General features: G+C 45.0%; 2 protein-coding genes across 2 annotated transcripts in view; one reads left to right on the forward strand and one right to left on the reverse strand.

Moving 5' to 3' along the window:
* Nucleotides 1-14,529, reverse strand: part of LOC135910143 (uncharacterized) — a 766,803-nt gene that overhangs the window by 612,975 nt on the left and 139,299 nt on the right. The window lies entirely within an intron of this gene.
* Nucleotides 8,500-14,529, forward strand: part of LOC135915017 (serine/arginine repetitive matrix protein 1-like) — a 180,541-nt gene continuing 174,511 nt past the window's right edge. Inside the window, exon 1 of the mRNA XM_065447968.1 lies at nucleotides 8,500-8,567. The gene's annotated coding sequence lies outside the window, so the exon portion shown is untranslated. The remainder of the gene's footprint in view (nucleotides 8,568-14,529) is intronic.

Raw genomic sequence — 14,529 nt, forward strand, 5'->3', positions numbered from 1 at the left:
TTGATATGGGTCCTGGCTCACGCGAGGAATCCAGGGAACGAAGTGGCCCACCAGCAAGCTGGAGGATTCGTCAGCCGAGCGGAGGGCCTGCCGGAACCGCAGACCTCAAACGAAGTCCTGCACTCATACCACGACATAACCCAATATTACCGTCTTACACGACACACTAGGTCCGCACCATACAGTAAACTAAACAAGCGTCCCGAGATCACCTGGCACAGATTACAGGCACACTCATACCCGAAACCCTATGTTTACTCACACATTTACCCCAACCCTCAGTGTAGGGTAGCAAACCGGATGCTCTTCTGGTTGACCTCCCTGCCTTTCCTATCCTTGCTTTTTCTCTCTCTCTCTACCCGGACAGAGCAAGTCCGTACTGTCCCCTGGGCGGCGAAGCAAGCTACGGTCAGTCACATCCTCTGCGACGGTGAGGAGGACGCCCCTCCCCCCGATCTCATGGCGTCTCACTCACCTTCATCGTGGGAAAGAAGTGCTGCTCACCTTCAGCCCGGACGTGCAACTCCGAGCCGTGGAGCGAGCCGAAGAGGTCGCCGTCACGCATCCCCTGGCTGCCATCTGGCCTTTCTGATGAGCCCATGAATTACCTACCCACTCTGACGAATAAAGTTGTCTCGCTTCTTTTTCCTTCGGTAATTTGTTAAGCTTCACCGCGATACACCGTCGCAATTAAATGAGCAGCATTTTCAAAAATTATATTAGGAAAGATTGGCCAACTTTTAACAAATTGCAGGTAGCAACGTCGAAAGAGCACTTCCTTCTAAATACCCCAGGACATCTAAGCACTTCTTATAAATAGTGAATATTCACTATTGAAAAACGCTGAGCGGCCCTTCGAGTTTTGCGCTGCGAGCAACGTACGATAGCGGTATGTGCTGCCCGAGCCAGAAAGCAGCAGCAGCAGCCTGTGGGGCCCACGCCACATCCCACCTAGGCGGCGACGCCTATCGGACAACGCGTCGTGGCGATGCCCTCTCCCCTCACGCAACACTTGGCGCTGTAGCGGGGCAGCATATGTACCCTTTCGTCCGCTCTGCTCCGTCGAGCCGCAGTTCGTGACGTGGCGTCGCAGCCAATGGCATTACGCAAGTGGGAATATTGTCAGCTTCTAAGTGTAATAACGATCGAAATATGGAAAGAGAAGCAACATGCTCGTTGAAAACTAAGAAAGAGACCGAAAAGCTGGTGGAACAGAGAGATACGAGAAGCAATCGTCGAACAGAAAGCATCTCGATAGCGCAGGAGGCCGGCAAAAAAAACGCAGTTACCGCCGGATGAATTAACCAGAAAATGGGAAAATATACGGGGAGAAAAAATCAAGGGTACAAATATTGGTTCAAGCAAAGATAAAAGGTGAAAGTGAAAGTTGGTTGTCAGAAATACGAGGGAAAAAGAAGGCCGCACCTAGAATATTTTGGAACCATATGAACTTATTAGGCAGGAAGTCTGGCACAATACAACATATCCTAGACGAAGCTGGAAACAGACTGGAAGAGAACGCGGCATTAAACTGCATCCGCAAACTAACCACCGAATAATTCCAAGGCAATGACGAGGGCGTATGTGAGGGAAAAAAAGGAGCATGAAAGAGGACCAAATGGAAAAGGAGCACGTGCTGAAACATTTCAACTGGAAGAAAACCGAAGAGAAAATTCCTAAGCGCACAGCCTCAAGGCGAGACAAGGTTCCCGCTATGCTGATTAATGAACTATGACCAAAAACCAAAGAAGCTCTGTTAAAAACAGTAAAAAAAAAACTTTAAAAGATAGACGAATATAATATAGTTGGCGACAAAGTAGAATGAATTTACTTTATAAAGGTAAGCGGGCGAAAAAAATCACTCATATGCACCGTCGACCTTTACATCGGTAATATACAGGTTAGTAATGCACGCAATTAAATTGAGTTTGCAAACATGGGCAGAGAAATACGGCATTTTGGGAGAACTTAGAATGGCTTCAGAATAGGCAGGCGTCTGGATGATAATTTATTTGTTCTTACTCAATGTATTGAAAGATCCAGAGTAGAAAAAAAACCGTTATATGTGGCTTTTTTAGACATTACAGGAGCGTATTATGCCGCAGCATTTTGTGAGATATTCTGGAAGGGGAAGGCTTAGGCGACGATTGTCTATAGCTTTTAAGAGAGATTTACCTAGAAAATACCATTTGCGTTGAATGAGGAGGGATAAAGGACGATGATAAAGTTGGATATCAATAAGGGATTGAGGCCGGAGTGCCCTTTATCCCCACTGCTGTTTATTATTTATATAGTCAGGATGAAGAGGGTGCTAGAGGGAAGTAATATCGGGCTTAATCACTCATACAAACAGGCGGGTATAGAAGTACAGTGCAGCTTCCAGGTTTGTTTTATGCGGACGACATTGTGTTGCTAGCTAGCAAGCAAAGTTATATGGAAGGTCTCGCTAATATCTGTGGACAGGAAGGTGAGAATTTAGGCCAGAAATTAGCGTTAAAAATCAGGTGGTATGATATTCAACGAGAAAAGTGAACAGGCAGTGCCAATACAGGGCCAGGAAATACTTCGCGTGAAAGAGTATAAATGCCTTGGTATATGGATAAACGAAGGCACTAGATATATTGAAACACAGGAAAAAGCAATAACAGTAAAGGGGAAGAGAAATGCGGCCATAATGAAACACAGAGCGCTATGGGGATACAATAGGTACGAGGTGCTCCGGGGTAAATGGAAAGGTGTAGTGGTTCCAGGACTTACCTTTGGAAATGCGGTTGTTCGCTTGAAATCAGGGGTACAATCAGGACTCGACGGCAACCAGAGGTCAGGGGGATGCCTCGCACTGGATGCTCACAGGAAGACCACAAATGAAGCTGTGCAGGGTGATATGGGCTGGACAAGTTTTGAAGTGAGGGAATCTGACAGTAAAATTGATTATGAAGAACGACAGAGCAATATGGAATAAAGAAAAAAGGAAGCAGGAGTGTTCAGGTATTTGTACAAGAACAACATTGATTCACAGTTGAGCAAAACAACTAGGAAGCTCAAAGGGAGGCTCTTTACTTTTCGAAGCGAGATCAGGATGCCTTAGAACACGCACTTATAAAGCAAGACACAGCAAGGAAGAAGGAGCATGTGCTTGCTGTGGTTAAGCTAGGGAAACGATGGATCATGTTTTATAAGAATGTGAAGATATCTTCCCAGCGTTCAATTTAGGCACCTCTGGCCTCCTTGAAGCACTTGGATTCAGCCAGAGCAGGGGGAAAGTAACATGTCCGCAACAGAGGTTAGTAAAAGGCAATTGGAAGATTGGTGCAAGAAAACTAGGGAAAAGACAAACAATGGAAGTGTACCATAATAAAGTTCAAAATATGGTTTCAGAAAGATTGGTATGGGAATTTATCGCGTTTTTTTCTTTGTTTTTTGACATAGGGCATTGGGCCATATAATAAAAAGATCATGGTGGCGCAACCTGCGACACCGTTCCAAAGGGGCGCTCATCGCATCTATCCATCCATTGCGTGCTTAGGGTCTCAAAAACGAAGGCTGCCGATCAATGACAAACAGCTCTTACAAACGAAAAGCTTTGCGTATTCGCGCCAAAATCTAGTCGTAAATTAAAAATACGTGAGATTCTTTTTAAAAGTAACGCTTTCCGCTACTCTTTCTTTGTTCGTACTATAAGAGAGTGGAATGCTCTACCACCTGACACTGTCTGTATTTGTTCAAATGATGATTTCTTCCATGCTTTATGAATGTAATTTTGAGTGTCTGTTTATATGAGTTGTACCCTCCCTGCTGTAATGCCTGAATGGCGAAGCAGGTACCTAATAAAAAAATTAATAAAATAATGACGGAAGTAGTCTTAATCAAACTCATTCAACACTGTCATGTCGGTTCATCATTCTCGAACCTCGCGAATAATTTCAGACCTCCCGCGAGAGCTGCAGTGAGGGTAATGCGCATTGATTTCCGCAGCGAGTTGCGCTGGTGGCGCCCCTCGTCAGGCTCATAGTGCAACCTGTTGGCCTTTCAGTGCGCTCTGCATCTCGAACTCAGCAGCAGCCTCCCAGATGGCGTGGTCTCCTTAGCTTCTGCAACTGTATCGATCTGGGCGCAATAGGAATATTCTTTCTACAACACTAGGGAGCAGCAGTGGCGAATCTCTTTGAAACATACACTTCATTCACACTTGCGAAAAATTCGCTGGAACAATTAAGCGCTGATTGTGCATTCTACAAAAGATGCGAGGGGGAAACGCAAATTTGGCAGAACGGGGTGCGCAGTGCATCTGCTCTCTCACATGCCCGATGAACGGCGTTTCCTTTGAACGACGCTAGATGGTGTTACTGCATACCGAACTCCGGAGGCAGATGGACATTTCGATGGGTGCATTAATTAACGGTATTTCAAAGAAGATAAATGCATAAATGTTGCTCTCAATGTTTACACTTCTATACCTTCGGCCAAAGACAAAAATAGCAAGTACCAAACAGAAACCCGACAATGAACGATGCGCAATATTTCGTTCCTAATTCCTGCTTTCTCCGTAGTTGTGCGTTCGACATTTCAGATATAAACGAATGTTACAGGCGTTGCTAAAGATTTCTGATTATTTTTTGAGGTAAACACTTCCACAAAGTTCAGAAATCTGCTTGAAATAATTTGCTGAAAGCTATTGCCATAATTGAAGCGTACATTTCTTGTCGCTTAGTTAATGGGGGTTAACGTCCTAAAGTTATGTACCGTGTAACGAGCGATGGAACGAAAAATGACGGATGTAACGTTAAGAAAGAGAACAGTGCGGCGCGAATTATATAGAGAACAAACGAGGGTAGTTGATATTCTAGCTGACTTCTAGCTGACATTAAAAGGGAGAAATACTGAGCAGGTCAAGTAATGTCTACAGCAAGTGATTGGTGGTCTGTTATGAATATTAGAATGGTTAAGAAGGCAAGGCGAGCGCAGTTGAGGGAAGCAAAGAAGTAGGTGGTGGGATGGAATTAGGGCATTCGCAGGCATAGGATGGGGTCAGTTCACAGAACACAGGGGTAATTGGAGATCACCGGAAGAAGCTTTCGTCCTCCAGTGAAAATAGAAGAAGAAGAATGATGGCGATGATTATTGCCGTCCTAAGGAAACAGGCAAGAGACGGCTATGATATATAAATATTCCATAGTGGTAGCGGAGGTAGTCAAACCGGCGACCTCGTGTTCAGTGACATAACGCCATATCTACTAAGATGTAGTATATATACTACTCATTTATAACCAATTTAACCAAAGTGAAATTGTTTTGCATTTGACATTTCTCACATTTCAGCAATCTATTTGCTCTACGAAGATACTTCTTTGTAAGATAAGCCGTGTAAAAGCAGCCCCTTGTTAAATCTTCGCAGGTTTTTCGCCGCGAAAATGAGTGCGCGGAACTTAGCAATGTTGAAATTGTGGGTTCGGCTTCCGCCGGCGAAAAGTTATCTTCTCGTCCACTTTAATTTTCCCGTTTCCTCATCATTTTCAGCATTCCAGTTTCAACCACAGCTATTACCCCTATATTTTTCTTGGCTTCATTGACCGTTCGGCTTTGTATTGTCGTGATTAACAAGAAACCGAGCCGCTCGATTTTGCTTCTTCTCATACGTATATAATTCTCATCTTTTTAAACATATGCCTACACTTCCCGCATATCTGTAGCCACATATCCAGATACATATATTTGTCGTTTTTAAACATATGCTTATAGTCCCCGCACATCTGTCAGCATCGTGTGAATTTTGGGGTTTCCCATATGGGAACTCATAGAAGGCCGTACGACAGCGCAATACGAAAGAGTCACACAAACACTTACTGGCAGTCACATACTACTTAACAAGCTTAGAATAACATACACATGACAGTATGGCACTAAAGTAGACATGCCCCACAACATAAGGAAGCCGCTTATAATCCCACCGCTACCCAAAAAAACATGCACCCCGAACACCACAGGGAAGGGCGGGAGGAAAGGGCAAGGGCTATACCCTGGAGATCCCAACGCTCTCAGGACGTGGACACGACTAACCAGAATCTATCTATCGTTGTAGTGAACTCAGAAGGTGACCTTAAGGTCAGCGGATCTATTAAAACCACCAGAGCCGAGGTGACTGAGGAATCGGCCATTGCTATCGCAACGGCTTCCACACTGGCCACGATAATAGTCAGTGATTCTAAAACTGCAATATTAAATTATGCAAGGGGGCGCATTTCGCCGGAATCGCAACGAATCCTGGCAAACGTCCGCGGTCAGCGGGTTGTCCATATCATCTGGGCACCTGCGCAGTCCTCCCTCCCCGGCGCCGAGGTGGCCGACACCGTGGCTCGAGGACTCGCACTCCAAGCCACCCTGGCGCCGCGGCTGGGGCTGACAGGGGACCGGATGGTTGACTACAGGGAGATAACTGACTATTACAGATTGGGGAGGGTGTGTTTTCCTCCCGCACACCCATCAATTAATAAGCAGCAGGCGGTAGCATGGCGCCTCCTTCAAACAAATACGTATCCAAATCCGGTGGATTATAATGATTATTACCCAGAACAATATTCGGGTAAATGTAAATTTTGTCATTTTGGGCCAAGAAATTAAGGATCGGAAGCAGTGGGAGACCGTGTTGCTCAGCGTGGCCCCCGAAGACCAACTTTCGGCCGTCCAGCAGGCCGAGGATGCCGCTAGAGCTCAAGGGCTTCTGGCCGTCATCTATAGGCGGGGTTGCCCCTCACCCCCAACCAATCTGCCGGCTACTTAAATAAATGTTATTTCTCTCTCTCTCTCTCTCTCTCTCTCTCTCTCTCTCTCTCTCTCTCTCTCTCTCTCTCCCACATTGGACGTACCAAACTTAGCAAAAGCTCGCCATCCACCCTGTAACCAACCTTACGGTGCAATTTCCCCGTCGCATTGACATTATATGCATATTTACTTCCCGAATACTGGCACCATGTCTGCCGCCTCATGCTGGCCATACAAATGTTATAAAAAAGAATGCCCCGAAGTGCAAGAGAAGATCCGAAGAAAGAGTGTCCGTGGAGGCCTGATTCTGCGAAGCAGGTATTCGCAGAGTGAATTTCACGCTCAACGCATGCGGCATACTTGTATATAGATGAGACACGTGCGCAACTCATTCTTATATTCCTAACTGTGCCTCGCTTTTAAAGCCCACAACAATGTCTTTGTGCGCATCATCACGACCAATTTCTTCACGTAAACATGTGCTGATTCGACGTATACTATATAGAAAATACTAGTAAAATACACCGGAGACATTGTCGATCACCGAAAATGCGTAGATTGGCTCAATAAACGATTCCTACACGTGCGAACGCGGCAGGTGCCATTCTCTGCCCAACGTATAATACTTCCTGTGGCCATGGGAAAAGATAATGCACTACGGCCATGAACTGCAAAGTTATAGCGAGGCAAGGGAAAGTATAATTTTTATTTCGAAATTAAAGATATGTGCGCCATGTCGCATTCAACTTTTGCTCTGGAATCGATGACACAATGACAGATGACAGATGACACAATGCGTCGGTTTGCATCTGGGCCATGCGAATAATCATTGCAAATGACCCTAGACAAAGTTTTCACTAACATATAGGATCAAATGTTATGACCAGATGCCGCAACATACAGCTGGACCTATATTCAATATCCCCGCATTTTATGGGTGCTGCATTTAGGAAATTCTGAGGGGCAACCTGATTTTTTTATATACGTCTTACCACAGTTACAACGTTTATACCATGTTGCCACCTACTGCACGATTTTCCTGGGTTCTGGCAGCCTATTGACGGCGTCATATCTTGCAGTGTATAACGGAGCTACTCTCATTTATTTGCTGCTCCAAAACAAACGTTTTCACTAAATCACGAGTGTCACATGATATTTCTTTTTTCTCCTATAAACTTGTCCTTTCACCATGACCACTCTATGGCCGTAGTTGGTGCTCTCTATCAGCATTGCGGTGGTGCACTCTTGCAGTGGCTTAGGAGAGCTTACCTCTGGAAGCGGGCAGTAATCTGAAAAGTCTACAGGATTTCTCATCTGCCCTTCTTCGCAGATATGCGATTATTCCCGGGACCGATGCTTATCACCGCACTACGAAAAAAAAAAGATATCTCGTGCGTCTGTGTTTAATAACGACTCCACATCGAGGGCCCCTCTCGGATTCCCCTTGAGGACCTCCTCCAGCACGAGTGAATCGATTCGACTGAGCCAACATCGCGTTCGGCTTCACAGCGCCTCTAACAGGTGGCCGCGTGCTCCCGAGCGCATCCCCTGGAGCGACCACCTATAAGCCATCCAGACAGATGCCATCGAACACATGAAAGAGAGACCGACCGGGCTTTTGATGCCACAGTTGCGAGCCTTTTCTCGATTGACGCATTCCCCGAGGTTCCTTCGCGCAGACTCAGGTGGCGCCACTGCCGAAAGCCTCGCTACATTGCACCGGGCGCGCTGCGGGCGATCGCACTGGCTTCTGCCGGCGGAACGCGCCGTCCAGCGACTGGGATTTCCGACTTCGATGCGACCGGCAGGTGAGTAGGTGCTCCTCTCTCTCGCTCTCTCTTTCTTTTATTTCAGCCTTGCCTCCTTTCCTGTCGTCGTTATTCTTGTGCAGCTTCAAGCCGTGCTCGTTCCTTTGGGAAGAACGAGAGAGCGCGCGAGCCTCTTGGGCAGTGTGGGCTCGTCGTCGAAACGGGGTTCTTAGGGATAGAAATGCGGCCCGGCGCCTCCAACAGCTACCGGAACGCGTTAGCGGGGAGCCGGCGCGCTCGCTCTCCCCCTTTCTTGCTGCTGTGTCAGCTGAATGTGGACAAGCCGCTTCGCGCGGGCTGGACCGATCGCCCAACGGGGATGTCGTAATGTGGCGCAGTGCATTGTCATTGGCAACGGTCTCCGTCTGCAGCATTCTAAACGTCCTCTCTTTGGTGACCACCGGTGTGCGAGGGAACCTTTTTCCAACCGTTAGTTTATCGAAGGAGACCTTCATCCACGACATCGCAATGGTTGCACATTGTGTACATAATTGCTCATTGGCACGTTTCTGGAGTTCGACAGCCTGACGCAAACACCAATGCGAAACATGCACCTTGCCTTTTTTTTTTTTTACGAGGTGTCTTCTATCTATCTTCGTGGGTATTTTACAGAGGACCGAGGAAGTAACAGCTATGACACAATGCACACGGGACTCAAGGCTCTATGAGCATCTAATGGACCTTATTGCAATTTCAATACCAAGGAAAGGACGCTCGTCCATGAATTTTAAGTTTTTAGACTTCTCGATTCAACCTTTCCGAGTCAAGCTTCCTATAAATGACGACGTGAAAGTCCTTCTAAAAACGCAGAACTGAATAATTTCCGAGAACAGATACAAGTTCTAGCAGCAGTTTCTGACGTGATAAAACACAAATATACATTCAACCACTCAGTATTTAGACTCAAGCAACAATGACCTAGACAAACCCTGACACGTTTTCTTTGTTTCGTTTCTAAATTTTTTTTTAATTGTGTTTTTCAGGTTGCTTATGGCACGCATTAGCCGAACTAAGTGGTTAGAAGTAGTAGAATGCAAGGTAATTGGCGCAGCTTCATTCTCTACCGGCGCGTCAAGGGTCGTGCTATATGCAGGAACCGCCATTGTTAACTCTCTCAATCAATACTTCCTGCATCATTCTATGTTATAGGCTCGAAGTGAAACTGCGACGCAAGCGAAATCGGTTCGTTCATTTTGAAAATTATCGTCTCAACGCAGCATGATCACCTAAGTCTCGCTTTGCAAGGGGTTAGAACAAAAATCTGATTGAAAGTTTAGTTTTTTTTTTTCATGTACCGTAATTGTGCCGCAACAAGCACACACAGCAGGATACTAATGCGATTGCTCACTCACGGAACTCCGCGTTTTCTTCGTATTTTTCTGCTGTGTGGCTTCGAGGCAAATATAACTTAAACGTACATGGATAATCAATAGTTAAGTTTGTTCGTTGGGCGAAGAAGGATGCCTAGCGGGGTACGAACTCGGCTCGATCTTGTACATGTATGTTCACCGCCCACGAAGAGTTGTATAGATCACCGGCGCCAAGACACTCACACTGAAACACATCAAATCGGACGCGTTTTTGAAGGAGAGATTGAGCAAAGTGACATTAAGTGGCAACTCTTTATTTCAGAAGAATGATGTTTGAAACTCCACGCGGAAAAACAAGACAGCTAGCTCTACATTCGCTTGTTCTTATAGCGGCAGCCAAAACCTATAAGGAGACCTTTCCTGTACTGCGCTGAAAGCTACAACAACCAAAGGTACTCGGTAACTGTGATTCTTGATGAAACCTACTTGGGTAGAACATAGAGCAATGACACTTCCGGGCGCATTAATTTCTGAGGGTACACGCAAGCACAGGTGTTTTCTTGGACAACGTTGGGAACAACAGGTGTTCTTGCTACTACACTCCTCATTCGCATGTCATGCCCGTTGAAATGTATATTTCACTTTAACAATCACGGCGATTTCACCAATTTCTAGCCCCTACCCCTTTTGATTCACTCAAGTCATCGTTTCTAACGCCTTTTTTAAAATTATTATATGGTATTTAGGAGATCTTGTCTCCTTTAATTGACGCTGGCTACTCCTTTTAGCATAGTGATTTTAAAAAAAGAATAATTCATAATAAAACAACAATGAAATCATAATAACACGCAATCCAGTCGCATAAGTACACTAATGCCACACTAAAACTGAAAGTCAACTCAGAAACAAAACAACACAAATTCCACCACATATGTGCACTACACACGAAGTCCGGTCACATATTTATAGACTAAAATGAGGGCACATAAGAAAGCACGGATTAAATTTATATGAAGGTACATAAAACCAGGCATTGAAATGGCCAAAATCGAGTCAAAAAACATAAAATAAAATTTATAGAATGCGCTTATCACATTTTGACACTCTACTCAATAGTTTCCGCCAATATTGCTCGCGTCCAGAAATCATTGAAGGGCCAGTAACGCTCGTCTTTGCAGTGGGTATGCCGGTCAAGCACCCAAGATCTTCCTGAGGCTTCTATCAGCCCAATGTTTTCCCCAAAAGGCCCAATTTTATCTCGTTTCACGCGGACGCATTGTCGGTGGCGGCGCCACTCGTTAGGCGGAAGCCCCACGCGTAGACGTTAGCCATGGAACAGGCCATTAGACCCCACTAATCGCCAGGCGCTGCAGCTTTTAATTTGTCTGGGCGAGCGCGCGGCGGCCTGTGGCTTGGTGCGCTGAGGTAATGACGACCGCGCGGAGCCCCGTTAGCGCCTCGCGGTTGCAGTCTCTCAAAACTCGCTCTCACGTCCGCCCTAAAGAGTGCCGCTTAACAGGGCCCCCCAGGAATCTCAACGGCCTGTGCGCGTCCTCTGAAGGCAATGGACCGTGCTGCCGGTAAATCCACCCTTATTAAGGGGCACGCGCGCAGAGCATACGGACTCGTTCGGTGGTCCCGCACCAGAACGTGCGTGCCTTGCCTTAACGTTGCCGCGGGCGATCATCGAGAACCTGCTGACCTTAGACGTCGGGACAATTATTGCAGAGGCGCGTATCCAGCTTTCGGTAATGATTCCCGCAAGATTTGCCATACAGTAGTCTAGCCGGACAGCCAGTCTGCCGTGTTGGGTACGATGGTTCTTGACCCACGTCGTGCCAGAAGTGGTGATCTCGCGTCGCTCCTGGCAGAATTAACCTAAGAATACTGCAGTTGGTCGCCCTTTAATGCTATTTTTGAATACCTGACGTGTCGCGGTTTATACGCCCTATGTTGGATCGGCCAAGAAAGAAGCGACAGGGCCAGCCAAACGCAAAGAGAAACTTGACCCGAAAAAAACGAAAGAGAATATCATTTTATTGTTCTCTCTGTAAACCCGTCGTGTTTGTCTTCGGTCTCCTAGTCAATATATTATGACTGCACAGCTGCTTGTGCAAACGTAGACTACTTCACTTCAGGCATGGATCGTTATTCTAATTTTTACGGTTGTATCCTCCTGCGAAAGCCTCTATATTAAAGCAACAGTCAATATCTTAATGTAACGTCTAGAAAACAATGAAGTTGCGAAGACAAAGAGTGAGGTTTCCGCATAATAATCATAATATTCAGACGATTAGACCGGTAGCTTGCTGCTATAAAACAAATAAGATTAGACAGACAAACAGGCATACATACATACATACATACATACATACATACATACATACATACATACATACATACATACATACATACATACATACATACATACATACATACATACATACATACATACATACATACATACATACATACATACATACATACATACATACATACATACATACATACATACATACATACATACATACATACATACATACATACATACATACATACATACATACATACATACATACATACATACATACATACATACATACATACATACATACATACATACATACATACATACATACATACATACATACATACATACATACATACATACATACATACATACATAGGCAGACAGGCACACAGACATACAGAAACAGACAGACAGACAGAGGCAGACAGGCACAGAGACAGGCACAGACAGGCACAGACACAGGCACAGACAGGCACAGACAGACATAGACATACAGAAACAGAGACCGAGACAGACACACAGAGACAGACAGACAGACAGACAGACAGACAGACAGACAGACAGACAGACAGACAGACAGACAGACAGACAGACAGACAGACAGACAGACAGACAGACAGACAGACAGACAGACAGACAGACAGACAGACAGACAGACAGACAGACAGACAGACAGACAGACAGACAGACAGACAGACAGACAGACAGACAGACAGACAGACAGACAGACAGACAGACAGACAGACAGACAGACAGACAGACAGACAGACAGACAGACAGACAGACAGACAGACAGACAGACAGACAGACATACTGACACAGACACAAAGACAGACGGATGGACGGACGGACGGACGGATGGACGAAAGGACGGACGGACGGATGGACTAATTGGAAGCGAGACAAATGATATGAGAAATTCCAATGACTATGTTACGAAAGCACATGCATGTTCCATAGAAAGGCGATTTTAGCCTGACATAGAGCCGGCAGCTGCGAAACTCTAGGCTAGCCCGTGCAAGAAAGATACACTCTCTCATCTGCAGTAAGGCACGGTTGTCTGACCTTACAAAGAAGACCATCTCAATTACCCAGAACTATATACATTGCTGCTCTAATGCCAGACAGCCTTTCTTCTCCGTAATTAAGGGTTATATTAGACAATTTTATTGCCTAGGCGATTAATGCTATTTGCTCCTCAACTTCTATCATAGCTTCGTTATTTTTGGCGTTGATTGACACGTCTTAGTGACAACACCACGTGCTGTCAATGAAAAAAAGGTAGATTTTAGCGTGTTTTGATTGCCAATGAGAGTTTCGCGACTTTTTCGTCGTTTGAATATAACAGCAGCTTGCATATCAGGCTCTAATTTTGCTGGATGGCAATGCAAACCGGCCATATATACTCAATAAAGAGAGCAGTTATTTACTTGAGTGGTCTAGCTTCCTCAAACTTTGAGCACGTAGATTTGCCAGCAATGCCTGTCGGCAAGCAGTAGCAGTGAAAGAAGGTGAGCGAAAAAGCTCGCTTCATATTTGTATCGCAACAGTTGCAACACTGCAACAATAGAGATTAAAGCCCAGCCTCTTGCTAACAGTTCAGCGTTCATAACTAAAGCGAAAAAGAAAACGGATTGTACGACGAGTGATGCCGAATTCATTGCTCCTATATATTTTTTTTTGAACAGGAAGAGGCAGTTTTGCAGCGATATGTGACAGTGGAAAGCAGAGAGGCCCGTAACCAATAGTCCTGGATATCGACGTTATATTTAAATGCAAATAGTACGTTGAAACACCTAGAAACTGTTATAGATAATAGTACACGATTGTGTGAGGGTAACCGCTCGCAAATAATGGGGGAGATATTTAAAAGAAGCATACAGTACATGCTGTAATCACGGTACTAGTATGTCGGTCAATCTTTAATTCTATTGGCAATTAAGCTGATGGATTAATATTGGAACATATAGTCTTTGTATTTTTTTTCTGATGCTTTGCATCTACCGTGTCATTTTCTTACTTTTTTGTTATTATTGACGTTATACAATGAAATGCTGGCGCCCAAATAAAGTGTCAGCTACTCCTTGGCTCTTAAATATGTGGTATATACGAATTACAGTTGCAGCGTAAAACATACAATATACAACATAGTTACAACCAAGTTGCGTCCTCTTATATACAAGTCAAAGTAACAACATGAGATTACAGATACGCACTTTAAGCGATAATGTGAGCAACATTGTCACATAACGAATAAGGACTCAAGCAGCGATGCGTTATAATCACTTCATTATCACATCTGCGCCTTGACATTAAAAAAGAGGTATTCACTTCTAAATAT

Source organism: Dermacentor albipictus, chromosome 1 (genome assembly GCF_038994185.2).
Source record: "Dermacentor albipictus isolate Rhodes 1998 colony chromosome 1, USDA_Dalb.pri_finalv2, whole genome shotgun sequence".
Lineage (NCBI taxonomy): Eukaryota > Metazoa > Arthropoda > Arachnida > Ixodida > Ixodidae > Dermacentor > Dermacentor albipictus.